The 13,171-nt window shown below is 36.7% G+C and overlaps 1 protein-coding gene and 1 non-coding gene across 2 annotated transcripts in view; both read left to right on the forward strand.

The window, feature by feature from the left end:
- MIPOL1 (mirror-image polydactyly 1) overlaps positions 1 to 13,171 on the forward strand; it is a 344,977-nt gene that overhangs the window by 161,542 nt on the left and 170,264 nt on the right. The gene's annotated exons all lie outside the window — the stretch shown is intronic.
- LOC114234765 (U6 spliceosomal RNA) lies at positions 2,840 to 2,946 on the forward strand. The gene has a single exon (XR_003620947.2). It is a non-coding gene; the product is annotated as a U6 spliceosomal RNA (small nuclear RNA).

Here is a 13,171-nt window from a genome sequence, read left to right on the forward strand (position 1 = left end):
AATGTAAAAACAGATGAAATTCAAATAAGGTCAATATCTGACATTGTACCAATGTCAGTTTCCTGGTTTTGACAATATGCTCTGGTACATTTTGATATCATCACTGGGAGAAGTTAAATGAAGGCTACACAGGAACACTTTCTCCAAGTTCTTGTGGGTCTTAATTGTTTCAAAACTAGAGGCCCAGTGCACGAAAATTCGTACACTCAGGGGGGTCCCTCAGCCCAGCCTGTGCCCTCTCGCAGTCCAGGACCCCTCAGGGGATGTCCACCTGCTGGTTTAGGCCCACTCCCTGGGGGATCAGGCCTAAGCTGGCAGTCAGACATCCCTCTGGCAGCCCAGGAGCCCTCGGGAGATATCCATTAATGGGGGGAGTGGGCCTAAGCCGTTAGTCAGATATCCTTAGCACTGCCAAGGAGGCGGGAGAGGTTCCCGCCACCCCGTTGCACTCGCAGCCTTCAGCCTGGCTTGTGGCTGAGCAGAGCTCCCTCTGTGGAAACGCACTGACCACCAGGGGGCAGCTCCTGCATTAAGCATCTGCCCCCTGGTGGTCAGTGCGCATCATAGCGACTGGTTGTTCCTGGTCGTTCTGCTGTTAAGGTCAATTTACACATTACCCTTTTATTATATAGGATAAGAAGTTACTTAAAAAGTATGCATGTTGCCCAGCTGGTGTGGCTCCGTGGTTAAGCATTGACCCATTATCCAAGAGGCCGCTGGTTCAATTCCCAGTCAGGGCACATGCCCAGGTTCCGAGCTTGATCCCCAGTGTGGAGTGTGCAGGAGGCAGCCGGTCAGTGATACTCTCTCATCATTGATGTTTCTATCTCTTTCTTCCTCTCCCTTCCTCTCTGAAATCAATACAAATAATATTTTTAAGATGTTCACCATACCAAGTGAAAATAGTGCTAAGATATGTAAAGAAAACTAATAATGTCCACCTTTCTCCTCCCACAGTTCATAGACCTGCCCAATTAATCTAGACTAGGAATTATAATAGTGGATATCCCTATTTCTCACATAATTTTAGTAAGAATGGATTTTACATTGCACAAAATACTTTGGCATTTACCATGAGACTCTGTTGTCCTTAATAATTTAAAGTCAGAGTTTGATAGTGCCAATATGTAGGTCATCTCTGAGTCTGGTTTTATGATTGCTTTGTCATTTGACAGGTGTTTTGTTTTGTTTTGTTGCTTTTGCTTTTTTCATGTGTCTCAATTTTTTATCGAATGATGGACATTGTGAATAAACCAGTGGTTCTCCTTTTAGGCCCGTAGTGTGAGCATTGAGTTGAACCACGCAGGAGTTGAGCTGGATCTGGGTTTTGTTATAGCTGTGGTTGCTGCCCGTGCATCATAGGTTTCACGTTGTTCTAGTCATAGGTTGCTGTTGCCTTATGCTCAGATGGAAGCCTAGGCGCTGGAGAGTTTTTCTGTGTTCATGCTTCACCCTCAGTTTGCAGTTGACTCTATGTGCTTGAACTTCAGAGGATGCAGATGTTGCATTCTTGCCCTTCTTCCAGCAGGAGAATTCTGTTTTACAGTCTGGTGTTGGAGGACTAGGAGTTCTCTGCCTCAATCTTAAGACAGTCTCTGTGCTTTGGGGTGGGGCTTCTCAGAGTTCTTTCCCTGGCAGCCAGACTCTCACTTGCATCTGTGGCCCGTGTTACATAGGACAGTGTCCTGCCCCTCTCCCACTTACAGGAGCTACCTAATAGTATTGGCGCAGGATCTTGGACCCAGGTCTATACCCTGCTCTTACCCACAGATAGAGGGAGTTCTTGTTTCTCTGGTTCCCAGTGTGGTTTTCTTGTGCCCTGAGGGTTTTGCTGCCCCTGTTCAGCTACACATGGCTTTTGCTGTATTCACAGAAGGGTCTGCCAGGGGGAGGGGAGAGGATTTTTCTCCTTCCATAGCAGCAGCCAGTCCTCTCCGCCATACACGCCGCATGTATGCATCCAGGAGGAAAGCTATCTCTGATCTCCTACCCTGCCCTCGATATTTCTCATGAGCACCTAGTGGAGATGTGTGGGAAAGAGCCTACCAGTAAATGCAAATCTCCATTTCTCCTTGAAGTCTTATCCTTCCTTGAAATTAAGACTGTTTTGTTTTCCTATGAGCTTAGCTCTCTAATGAGCTTGAGAAAAGTTATGACCTTGTGCTTTATTCAGCTTTTCATATTGGTAACATGCAGTTGTTGAGGCTTTTTGCATCCTAGGCATAGGCATTACATCTACTGTTGGATTTTGATAAATGTTGTTTGGTCATATTTAAGTAGTTTATTTCTAGAAATATTTTTTAAGTTTTTATTAATGGGTATAAAAATTTTATTGAGTTCTTGATGTTGAACAATTCCTTTAATAAACTGTTGGGTTTGATTTGTCACTGTTTTCTTGTCACTAATTTTTATTTTTTTTAATTTAAATTATATTTATTATAGAATACCTTCAGATAGCACTTACTGAATGCCAGACACAGTTGTAATGCTTTATATAGATATCAGTATTTAAATCTCAAAGTGACTCTAATAGGTGGCACAATTATTCCTAATTTTATGGGTGATGAAACTGAGGAACATGGGTTAACTAACTTAACGTTGTTATGGACATAATAATTGGTCGGATCTGAACCGACGCAGTCTGTCTCCAGAGTTCACATTCTTAATATAAATGAAATTAACCTAGAGTTTGTTTTTTTGGTACTGTATCAGGATTTGTTGTTGCTATTTTTAATATTTCTCTAATTAAGCTGAGTTTGAATTTTTTTCATATGTTCAGGATGTATGTGTGTGTGTGTGTGTGTGTGTGTGTGTGTGTGAATTTAAATAAATATATATAGTGCTCGCTTCGGCAGCACACATACTAAAATTGGAACAATACAGAGAAGATTAGCATGGCCCCTGCGCAAGGATGACACACAAATTCACATAGCGTTCCATATTTTAAAAAATATGTATATATATACACTCAGTGGCCAGATTATTATGATCTCTGAATGCATAATAATCTGGCCACTCAATGTATATCCTATATAATAAAAGGCTAATATGCAAATTGTCCCCTCGACCACGAGTTCCACCAGCAGGCAGGCCGGCCAACTGCCCATGTCCCCTCCCTCTGGCCAGGCTGGCCGGACCCCACCCATGCATGAATTCATGCACCGGGCCACTCTATATATATTAGAGATCATAATAATCTGGCCACTCAGTGTATATATATTTGTTCATATTTTCCCTCATATTTTTTATTTATTTTTATTTGCTTTTTCTTGGTCCTTTGTTTCTCAATAATTTTTGGCATTTTACAGCTTTATTAATACATATTTATATACCATAAAATTCATTTATTTAAAGTGTACCATTTCAGTATATTTACAGTGTTTTCAACCATCACTACAATCTAATTTTAGAACATTTTCATACCCACCTGAAATATCCTATACACATTCCCCCAACTATCCATCTCTCAATCTCAATCAACCACTAATCTACTTTCTACAGATTTACCTATTCTGAATATTTCATATAAATGAAGTCATACAACATATGGTCCTTCATGGCTATCTCCTTTCACTGGGCATATGGAAATTTCAAGGCTCATTCTTGTTATAACATATATCAGTACTTAATTCCTTTTTATTGATATATAATATGTATGTGTGTGTGTGTGTGTGTGTGTGTGTATATGTATGTATAATCTCCTGTATTCTGTTTATCAGTTCATTAGTTGATGAACATTTAGATTGTTTCTACTTTTTGGCTATTATAAATAATGCTGCTATGAACATTTATGTACAATTTTTTATTTGAACATATGTTTTCATTTCCCTTAGTTTTACATATCTAAGAGTGGAGTTGCTAGTTCATATGGTAACTCTATGTTTAGCATTTTGAAAAATTGACATACTGTTTTCCAAAATGGCTGCACCATTTTACATTCCCACCAGCCATGTATAAAGGTCAAAATTTTCCACATTCTTGCCAACACTGTCTGTTGTTTTTTTTATAGCCAGCCTAGTGGGTGTGAGGTGGTGTCTTACTAAGGTTTTGGTTTGCATTTCCCTAATGACTAATCTTGACCATCTTTTCATGCATTTATTGACCATTTGTGCATCTTCTTTGGAGAAATGTCCATTCAGGTCTTTTTCTCATTTATAAATTGTGTTATTTGTCTTTTCACTCTTAACTTCAAAAATTGCTTTTTATATTCTGTATATAAGTCCCTTATTAGATATAAGATTATCAAATAATTTTCCCATTCTGTCATTGTCTTCACTTTTTTAATGGTGTTCTTTAATGGCATGCTTTTGGTGCTGATCTGAGAAGGCTTTGCCTAACTCAGAGTTACAAAGATTTACATGTATGTTTTCTTCTAGAAGTTTCATGGTTTTAGCTCTAATATTTATATCATAACCAATTTTGTATTAATTGGAGGATATTGTGTAACGCATGGGTCAAAATGCCTTTTTTTTTTTTTTACATTTGGATAACCAAAAACAGTTGTCTCTAGACCATTTGTTGAAAAGACTATTCTTTCCTCATTGAATTGTCTTGATATCCTTCTCAAAAGTCAACTGACTATAAATATAAGACTTTATTTATGGACTCTCAGTTCTATTCCATTGATCTAGTATGTGTATCCTTAAGCAGGTACCACACTATATTGATTACTGTAACTTTGTAGTAGGTATGGCATCAAGACTTATGCATCCTTGTTCTTGTTTTTTATTAATTGAGTTTATTGGGGTTACGTTGGTTAATAAAATTATATAGGTTTAAGGCATACAGTTCTATAGTATATCATCTGTATATTGTATTATGTGTTCACCACCCAGTTATGTCTCTTTCCATCACCATTTATCTCCTCTTTACCCTTTCCTGCCTCCCCCTGCACCCTCTTTTCCTGCAAAGATGATGGGATTATATAATGAGCAGTTTTGATGCTAATGTTACTAGCTTAATAAATGACATAAATTTCTAACTTTAACTATGGTCTTGAAGAGTTTAAATTGAATTGGAATGATCTTATTGAAGTTAGAATCCAGTTTTAAAATCATATATTTGGTGCCTTTTTATAATATGAATTTTTAAAGACCTTTCATTTGTTTCAATATGTGTATCTAGTTTTTCTATTTCTTAACTCAGTTTTGGTGTTCTGTATATTTTGTTAGGAAAGCTTCCTATTTCCTCTAATACAAGATTTCCAAGATACTAGATTTGGTATCACAGGATTGTAGATAATTCTCTTACTATTTAAATCTCTTCTATTTTCTATATAGTACTATTTCATCTATATTATGACATATATTTACTTCCCCTCTTTTTCCTTATTCAGTCTTTACTGGGGTTTAACTATTTTATTGTCTTTTAGTAATAAGTTTTTTATTTTATTTATCCTTCTAACTTATTAAATTTTTCATTCCTGTTTACTTTTTATACTCTTTATTCTCCTTGTTCTAATTTTTACAAGTTAATTAGCTCACCGTAGTCTTTTTTAATAATGAAATTGTAAGGCTACACATTTTACTGTGACTACAATTCCAATTGTGTCTCATAGTTTTGAGGGGAATCAAATGTTCACTTTTTCCCTATATAGTTTGTTTTGATTTTTTTTTTGAACCAGGGTAATTTAAATTTCTATATTTTAAAATGTATTAATGTTTTCTTTCTTGCCAAGTAAATAATCCCATTTGAAAGATTTTGTTGACTAAATAAACAAATTACTATCTCTGTTCACAGAGCATGAGGTTCAATATATAGTCATTGAATTCAGTTCTCACATTATTCAAGTATCCTATATCTAAGCTTCTTGTCATAATTACATTTTTGTAATTTTCTCATTTCTAACAATGTCTTGCTTTATACATTTTTGCTCTAGTCTTTATTATATAGATGTTTATGACTATTATCTCTTTGTGGGCTATTCCTAAACATTCCATCATTATTCCTCTTTGGACTGCTTAAAGCTTCATATCTTTAACTACTTTTTTTGATATATTTATCAGTACTATTATCTGGTTTGTTCGACTGCTATAGCAAAATACCAGACTGGGTGGCTTATAAGCAGCAAAAATTTTCACAGTTTTGGAGATTGGGAAGTCCTAGATCAAGGCATCAGTATAGTGATGTTCTGATAAGGGCCCTCTCCCTGTTTCACAGGCAGCACCTTCTTAATGTGTCCTCAGATGGTGGAAGAGGCTAAAGGATCTCTGTGGGGGCTGTAGGACACTAAAACTATTCCTGAGGCCTCCACTTTCATGACCTAAGCACCCCCCAATGGCCCACCTCCTAATCCCATCATCTTTGCAGGTTAAGATTTTAACATATGAATTTTTGGGTGATACAAACATCCTATCTAATAAAAGGGTAATATGCAAGTTGACCATCACTCCAACACACAAGATGGCCACCACAAGATGGCTGGCAGGAGAGGGCAGTTGTGGGCGATCAGGCCAGCAGGGGAGGGCATTTGGGGGGGACCAGGCCTGCAGGGGAGGGCAGCTGGGGGCGACCAGGCCAGCAGAGGAGGGCAGTTAGGGGGGACCAGGCCAGCAGGGGAGGGCAGTTAGGGGTGACCAGGCCTGCAGGGGAGGGCAGTTGTGGGGGACCAGGCCTGAAGGGAAGGGCAGTTAGGGGGGACCAGGCCAGCATGGGAGGGCAGTTAGGGGTGACCAGGCCTGAAGGGGAGGGCAGTTAGGGGTGACCAGGCCTGAAGGGAAGGGCAGTTGCTGGGGATCGAGCCAGCAGGGGAGGGCAGTTGGGGGTGACCATGCCTGTGGGGGGGGGGCAGGTAGGGGGGACCAGGCCTTCATGGGAGGGCAGTTGGGGGGACCAGGCCCGAAGGGGAGGGCAGTTGGGGGTGACCAGTCCGGCAGCGGAGGGCAGTTAGGGACGACCAGGCTGTCAAGGGAGTGCAGTTAGGGGTGACCGGGCCAGTAGGGGAGGGCAGTTGGGGGCAATCAAGCGATCAGGAGAGCAGTTAGGCATCGATTAGGCTGGCTGGGGAGTGGTTAGGGGGTGATCAGGCTGGCAGGTAGAAGCAGTTAGGGGCAATCAGGCAGGCAGGCGAGCAGTTGGGAGCCAGCAGTCCTGGATTGTGAAAGGGATGTCCGACTGCCTGTTTAGGCCCGATCCTGATGGTGCATGAAATTCCAACTGCCTGTTTAGGCCCGATCCTGATGGTGCATGATGGGATCGGGCCTAAACAGGCAGTCAGAAATCCCTCGAGGGGTCCCAGATTGGAGAGGGTGCAGGCTGGGCTGAGGGACAACCCCCCCTGCCGGTGCACGAATTTCATGCACCGGGCCTCAAGTTCTAATATGTTTCTTAGTGAATATTATCATATGGTGGGAAGTATAGTGGCAGGAAATTAGTTTGAGAAGGGAAGGAATTATACCAGATCTTATACCAGGTTGTAGTTCAATTCATTAAAATGTATGGGAATATTTAGAGGTCAATTTGGGAGAAGAGAAATAAATGGAACAATAGTAATTTCTAACATTTTACTATTAGTCAAAAAAGTAAGTGGTTCACAAAGTAGACTAAGAAGGAATCGTCAGAAAGATAAGAGGAATAACCAAGAGACTGTGTTACCATAGAAGTTAGAATAGAATAAAGTTCCATTAAGGGAGTGGTTCACAGTTTCAAATGCTACAGAGAAGTAAAATAAAATCAAAGTGTCCATTTGATTTGTCAATTAGGAGAGCAGTGGTAGCTTTGTCTTTGCAGTTTTAGTCAAGGGGTTGTGATGGTAGCCTTGAATCTAGTAAACTTCAGAGTAAATGGAAAGTTTTAAAGTAGAAAAATGTAGATTTTAAAAAATACTTTTTTATCGATTTTTAGAGAGAGGGAGAGGGAGAGAGAAACATTGATGTGAAGGCAAACATCGATCAGCTGTTTCCTGCATGCTCCCTATGGACGATCGAGCCCACAACCCAGGCTTGTGCCCCGACCAGGAATCAAACTGGCAACCTTTCAGTGCACAGGACGATGCCCAACCAACTGAGCCACACTGACCAGGGCATGTAGGTTATTGTTTGAGGAGCTTAGTTACGAAGTAATAGTGCAAAGGGTTAGAGTATAATGTGAATGTAACATTGAGGATTACTTATTTTAAAGAATGGAGATTATAGCAAACATTTTCTCAACCATTCTTTTTTAAATTAATTTTATTGGGGTGACATTGGTTAATTATATAGGTTTCAAGTGTACAGTTCTATGATACATCATCTATATATTGCATTATGTGCCCGCCACCCAGAGTCAAATCCTCCATCGACCATTCTCATTTTATAAGAAAGCTGATGTGTGGCCGTCTAACCCAAAGCTATCTAGTGACGACCTCTATGTCCTGGTTCAAAGAAATTGGTAAGTCAGTTAATAATTTAATAGTCTGGATTGGGAAACTAGGAAGGTATGGGCCAGTAAGCTTTGAATGCTGAGCAAAAATAAGGTAGGCTTAGGGCCAGGTAGTGTGCTACAGGCCATGTGCAGTCTGAAATTATGAAGGAGCCAGTAAGGAAATGTTGGAGTCAATGGATTAAAAAACACGAATTTTCAACATGAGAAATGGAGATTCTGCCCTTGTTCCTAACAGCTTTCTGTTCCCATGCCAGACTTCATTTTCTAGACAATAAATTTTTTTCTTGACAGAGTCTTTCTTTACAAGCAAGACTCTCAGTTTGACCAGGTTTATAGTCTCTGCATACCAAATGGGGAATTGCTATGACAGCATTCATTATAGGCTCTCTGAAATGAACAATTAATTACATTGAAGGGTGGCTCTGTAGATTATCGCACCAGGTATAGCCAAATAATCAAAGCCTGTTTAAGTTCAAGTCCATCAAGACACATTAAAAACTGATGAGGTTCAGATGAAACAACTGTGAACTATAACTTCTTAAACGGAAGGAATACTGAATTACTGTGGGAAACTTTTGTAGAGATTATCAGTGGCAAACCACAAATGTAATACTTGTAAATACTTACATTTAATTTCTCTTAACATTAGTTGCTAACATTTTTCTGATTTTTAATTTCATAGTATTATTTTAGGAAGTTGGGTTTTTAGTTTGATACATAATGATAGAAATATAAAGTTACATTACATTCTTTCCTGTCTTATACATTTTTTAATATGCCCAAAAATTAATCAAAATGAATACTTGAACTAAGGCATAAACTTTCAGTAGGAGACTGAATTTTAAGCACACCAGGCAGATATATCTTTCTGTGAGCTGGATTTAGACAGATTCTGGAACCTTTTCTCAAGTCTTTTGTATCACCTTATCTTCGGACCTGGTATCTCCTCTGACTAAAATGCTCTACATAACCTATTGCCCTACTTCCTTTGCCCATATAATACCTGTCTTCAGTTTGACCACAGTCAATAGGACTCTTGTCTGGTGAGGGATTTGGGTGGAAGAATGAAATTGTTTGAATAACAAAATTAGCACTGAATTGAAAAGAAATGGAATATGTGAGCAATTCTCAGTGCTCCCAGGACTTCCTCCCACATCTTTCCCATTTCTGCTCACACCAACAGTACTTTCCCCCTGGCTTTCAGCTCTCATTTCAGTATCTCCTCCCCTTTTTTCCTGACCTGTTGATTTTTGGTATTACAGCCACCAAGATGTAGAAGAGCAGATAGTCATGATACATTGTTGAAAAAGATACTCTGAATACTTTTAAAAGGAATAAAGGCCCACTTGATTGATTGTGGGTAATGAGTATAGGTTATTGATTCTTAACAGAGGCACATATTAGAATCATCAAAAGATGTTTTCAAAATAATAAACCTAAGCCTGACCAAAGCCAACTGAATTAGACTATGTTATACTGAATTTGAAAACTTGCTGACATAGACATGGTATTTGGAAATAAAAGAGGAAAAAATACTTCCCTAACCTTTTATGCCTATGGGTTTTTTGTTTCTGAAAATAACTTGCTTTTTTACTAATTGTGCTTTCTAATTTTAGTTCTGGTTAAATATTTACTTGATTTCTGTGTTGGGCTGGTGTCAGTATTTTGGTGGGTTATCAGTTTTATGTCATTTTAAAAGTGATTTCTTGGTACTTTGGGGGTAAGCTGAATGGGGCTTCAGAGAGAATGCTGGCCAAATGAAATTTTTCTCTTTCATTTTTAACATTTACAGTAACCAAATTCTACACAAGGCTATGGTGATTTGGAGTGATACACTAAATTCTCTCATGAATTGCAGTGTATTAATACTGTGAAAAATCCAGATCATTATTTAAAATACTATGAAACTTAATTTGATGGACTTTAAAAATTTACATGTTATCTCTAAACTAAAAATATATATATTTTAGAAAACAAACTTTAGATTATCAAATTAAATTAATTTAGTTTGACTACTAAGCAAAAATATTTCTGATTTGAGACGTGACAACGGGAAACAGTTAAGTCCTTCATTAGAGATTACATAAAATTCCCAATAAAAGTAACTATGTTTAACAATGTAGTTTTCTGTACCAAGCAATATTCTAGTAGCATTTTTGACACGAGTGTGTGTTTTTCAGACATACAGTTTTTAGTAATGCATCTACAGAACTTTAGCATGTACATTTATTTATTTATTTTAAAGCTAACATTCACAAATTTACATAGTTATACTATGCCCTCTACACCAAAATGACTTTATTGTGTTGTTCAGTGTTGGTTAGTTTTCTGTTATGTTGATGCATTAAAACATATTAAATTTTATCATTAATTCAGCGCCTGGTCTCTCATCAAATCCCCTTAATTACAAATTGACTCCAAGGATTAGACAGCATGGATTTTAATTTTAACTGAAACAAAAATAGGCATCTTGAAAAGTCATTCTTGCCTGGTGACTCATAGGCACATTTTAAAACATGCTATGATTTATTGCTTAATATTTAAAGTTCAGTACAAAAAAAGCATATCACCAATATTTTTATTCTCGTGTATTTATATTAAATATGTATTTTAGAATATATTTCAAAGTCTTGAAAATTCTTTGAGCATTTTCAGAAATAAATAGCAGCCTCAGGAGTTTTACTAACTTGTAACCCTTTCTTTAGAAAATATTAACTTAAAATCTTGCACAACCACAATTATATCTGAATGGTACTTATATTATCTTGTATTTCTATGTCATAATTTCACAGAATTATACTGTGTAGTTTTATATATTTCATAGAAGCATTTCCAATCCAGTATCTTGTTTCCAATATTATTTGTAGTTTAGGACCATTTAGTTAAATCTTTATTTCCTTTTCATCCTTGCTATTTGAAATCCAGAATCATTTTTATGTATTTTACTCTGAAAATATATGAGCAATTCTGTCCTTCTTTCCAAAAGTTCCAATTTTTAAAATTGAATGATATCACATAAATTATTTTTTAAATACTAGAATGACTGTTATTACTAGAATAAGAGGATAGTGAAATTAAGTCATGATCACAGTGACCAAAATGTACATTTGTCCACTATACTTTTGCTCCCTCACATGATGATCAGCTTTTAACTCTGGAGTGCCTCTTCAAAAATTCACTTTTTAATCTAAATAGTTGTTTCAGTCTAACTTTTGCTAGTTATTTATATTGTTTGTTTTTTTAAAATCTAGATCCATATGTTTTTTAGGTAATTTTTAGAAAGACCAAGAAAGAACCAAGAAAGAATTACTAATAAGCCCTAGAAATGCTAAGGCCAACCATTTATTGTTTAATAAATTATGTTCTTAATTACCTTCACTTTTTGAAAGGTTGTAAAATATATGTAATAGTGTTCTTTCCAGTTAAGTAAATATTGTATAATCTCCTATTTTTTGCAAATTAAATTTTTAAATGGCATTCTCTAATGGGCTCTTGTTGCTGTGGTTGTTAAACTGGATTTTTATATGCTGAAAGAAACTTAGCATCCAAACAAACTCAGCTCATCATGTTAGAGGAAAAACTAAATTGCCTAGAAACGGGTTGTTTACGTAATATTAGATGGTAATATAAACCAACAAAAGCAAGGAAATTAACATCAAAGGCTGACACACTGCCCTTTCCTTGCTCCTTTGTGCCTGTAGGTATCGTGGATGTGTTGTAATATCAAAGTACAGTGGACTCAGTTAAGAACTGTCAAACTTAATTCTAAATTTCTTTCCTTTGTTGGCTTATGTCACAACTTAACATTATTATTTTAGCTTTTAATGCCATATAATGTCCTTCACATGTTAGATGAAGCAATGCATGGGTGGATCTGAACAAGATGGAAAAATTTATTTGCTTTTCTCTCATTTACAGTTGATTGCCTCTGATTAGCTAAATATCATGCAGCTCCGATATTAGTTTTTTAGTTTGAAAAAAGGTAATACTAGAGCAAATTATAAAATATCTGAGGAAATTTTTGAAGAACTGTAGATATTAATATAAAAATGTTATTTACTCATAATTTTTATACCTGATGATTAATTAGTTTTTTCATTTTGAAAGGCAAATATCTCTCTTTATAAAAAGAAAACTTAGAGCAATGAGAAACTACTGATTTTTTATTATGAATAATCAAATACACACATGATTTCACAGAGCAGTTCTTATAGGAATTGTACAAAGGAATATATGTGGAGTTCTGAGGGTCGGATTAAACACCCCAAAATAACCTCCACGATTAATTTGGGAACTGGTAGATACTTGGCCATTCTCTAAACAGCACCCGTTTCTTGATGATTATGGTAAAATGTAAAAAATTCATTCACTTTGGTTTTTATATTCACTAGTTAGTTAATGAATCAGTTGTTAATGAATGTTATCCATGCCTTGGTGGGGGTGCTATTATATACAACTATAGGAACTAAATGATTTCAATATTAGAAAGTATATTCCATTTATGAATATGAGTTCCATATCTAGAGCAGTTTGGAAATCATTTTGCTTTTTCCCCCCTGTAAACAATTTCTACCTCTATTTAAGTATCCATTAAGAGAATTGCATATTTTTAAGTTTTGAATTTTTCTAAGTCTAAATCTTTCCTTGAATGGTAACCAAAGTTTTTGACTACTTTTTAAAAAAATTCTTGTTTATTTCTAATTTGTATGTTAAAACTTAGGGGGGTGGTAAGCATCAATGGGGGAATAAAAGGAGACATCTGTAAAACTTGCAACAATAAAAGTAAATTTTAAAAATACTTACAGGAACA

Source organism: Eptesicus fuscus, chromosome 5, assembly GCF_027574615.1.
Source record: "Eptesicus fuscus isolate TK198812 chromosome 5, DD_ASM_mEF_20220401, whole genome shotgun sequence".
In the NCBI taxonomy this organism is placed as follows: domain Eukaryota; kingdom Metazoa; phylum Chordata; class Mammalia; order Chiroptera; family Vespertilionidae; genus Eptesicus; species Eptesicus fuscus.